Below are 3,211 nucleotides of genomic sequence, written 5' to 3'. Positions count from 1 at the left end.
TGTGACATCCATTGATAATATAAAGAAATAAGATTTCAACTCCACCGTATATATAATGTTATCTTTAAATTATTTGTTTATATCCAACCCAAAAAGATAAACAAGATTTTCGACAAAAAATATTTAAAATTCTTTGTGGTATGACATTAATACATGTGACAAATTTTTAAAAATTATTTATTAATTGCCCGGAAAAAGAAACAAGATTTTACACAAAAATGTAACTCAAAATCTCATACCACTTAATTCATGAAGCCTGATCAAGATTATCTACAGATTCTCGAGCTAATATATGTAACATATTATAACTATTTAAAATCCAACGCATCAAAATCAAAACACTAGAAGCGACATACATATTCTCTCCAGATAACGATCATCCAACTACATGAACTTTGATTTAATTTCATTAAAATATTTATATAAATTTCTTTGAGAGGATATTAAAAATTAATAATTATATGACACACACAATTAAAGCCATTGCTAAAGTTGCAGCATAAGATAAGAGTAGATGTATTAATGCATGCATTCGATTATTAGCCACTAGCAATATTCCCCTGTCATGACTACATTTTCCAGCAATATATGTCCAACATGTTTACTTTCTGCCCTCGACAACATTCACTTATTTATTTCTTTCATTTTTCTTGCCAGCCCTAAATTCCATTTATTCTTAGTTTTCAAAAATAAATCACCTGAATTATAGAGATTTAAATCATGTGGATAGATGTTGTTGTTGTGTAGTCAATTAATCAATAAGAATTTTTGTAGTATTGGTTGATTATCTGAAATTCATTTTCGATATAATGCCTTTTCGATATAATGCCTTATGGTACAGGTAAAAGTGACAATGGATTGGATATTTTCGTGAAGTCAATGTCTAAGCATAGATGATGGCATGGGATTTAGATTTTCAATTTACCTACGTCCACATATATATAGAACCGGAATCAAATCCTAATCCGAAAGAAAATTTTAATTTTTCGTGAGAACGTGAGAATAATATATTTTTTTCATAAAATTAATGCATTCAGAAAAAAAAATTGAGATTCCTTTCAAGATTCGAACTTAGGTGATGTATTCATTCAATATGATGATGCATCTAGTTACCGTAGATCTTGATGAGCGAAAAAATTATTTTTCGATTACATTAATTTTAGCAGCGAATGCATTTTTCTTATATTCTCATGAAAAATATAGTTCTTATTATAATCACGCTCTATGGTCAATTCATGTAATTAATATACTCGTTTTTATGTATTCTCAAAGAATTCATAATATTTAAAGATGTATATTTATATATCTATGGTTATAATTTAGTGGAAGATGTCTTTTACTATTTTGATGAATTACTTATTATTAGCATGCATGTCACGGGAGCAAAATTAGCATATAAAACCAGGATAATATCATAATCACAAATTCCCTTGAACAAGAAATAAATTTAAATTTGGTCGATTCATCGCATATTTTCCTTAAAAAATAAAAACATAGTTGTAGAATTGGTTCGTTGAGATCCTAATTATTACCAATCGAAGATATATACGAATATCAAAGGTACGTACCTAATAGTAATAGAGGTTTTCTTCTTCTTCTTCTTCTTTTTTTCTTAAAATTATTTTTGAGTGAATTATAAATTTATAATCCTCTGCCTCGGTATTTATCGAACTCCAAGGTTGGGGGGAAAATACGACTAAAAATTTCTTGAAAAAGATGATAGAAAATAAACTAGAGCTAAGGATGCATTTACCCCTTTGTTTCCGTAATCAAGATTTGCAACATCCCTATATTAATGAGTTTATAGTTGTACATAATCAAACGTCATTTCACAACGCAAGATTCAGATTCAAAACGACAGGGGTAGCACTACTAATTCAAAACCAAATTGAAGACGGCATCATCCATCAGCAAACTCTTATACTTAATACTACTCTCGGATTGGTCCACGTATTATTATTATTATTATTATTATTATGGAGGATAAATTAAGAATTGAATCCAACTATTCGTTCCTATGAAAAGGCGAAGAAGTACTCCGAATATCACATTAACATTTTTTTTCTCTTCCATTATTGGAGTGGCCTTCTATGTAAGTTTACGGTTTAGTGAGTTGTTTGCTAATATCACATTCTGCATAAAAAGTAGATTAATTTAGGGATGTCAATTTCAGCTCGAAAATCGTGGGTTGGTATGATTAGAATGATAATTTAAGAGAGTTAGAATTAAAAAAAAAATCAATTCGATAAAATTACAGTCCGAATAATCCATTACCGAATAGCCCGACAACCGATAGGGTTTATATGAAAATAACCCGAATCTTATAGGACTAGCCCGAAAACAATACGTTTGCTTGATTATATGAAATTCTTCTCGTTATTTTGATTTTTAACTTCATTACTTTGTTTTTGAAAACTAGTTAGATTTATTTTTTCAAAAGCTTGTGAAATGTATTTTGATTCAATATTAGAAAGTTATACTCATCATTTCACTTCTATGTGTTTTTAATCAAATACTTAGCATAAAATATTTAGATGTAAAAATTAGAAAATGATAACCATCTAACAAAAATGTGGGCATCTTTACATCTCTGAGAGTTGCATATTAATTATTAGTGACAATAAACATAGTTAGCCAAAGTAATATAATGTATGACTTATTTAGTCACCAACATAAAAAGGTGACTTTTATGTGCAAAAGGCAATGAAAAGACAAAAATACCCTTACTAATTAGTTAATAAAAATAAAACAAAAATCAATTCTACCTTTACCTATTCAAACATGTTTTTCTCTACTGATTTCTCTCTCCTCATTTCCTCAAAAGTAATTTATTTTTCTCTCTAATTCTTTCCTTCTTCCCCTTCCCTGTTGAACGTTGCAGGCGAAAGCTTCCTCTTCAAATCTTTTCGATTTTTCGCAGTAAATTAATGAACAATTGAATGCTAATGTAAGGTAGGTTGGTGAAGGAAAATACTTGAAAAATGCTGAAAATCCTTCTTCCTCTTCCCACTTCACTCTTTTCTTTTTGGGGTTTTCTCAAAACCCACGAGAACTATAGAAAAAAAATGGCTTTTTTTATATGAAAAGGTTGATCGAAATTGTTTGGGTATTCTGACTGTATTTAAGTATGTATATTAAATTTATAGCAAATGTATCAATTGTATGAATTATTTTCCGATTTTTTTGGTGAGCTATACACATTAATGTTGCA

This window comes from Salvia miltiorrhiza, chromosome 6, assembly GCF_028751815.1.
Source record: "Salvia miltiorrhiza cultivar Shanhuang (shh) chromosome 6, IMPLAD_Smil_shh, whole genome shotgun sequence".
Lineage (NCBI taxonomy): Eukaryota > Viridiplantae > Streptophyta > Magnoliopsida > Lamiales > Lamiaceae > Salvia > Salvia miltiorrhiza.
Note: the sequence above shows the minus strand (reverse complement) of the source record.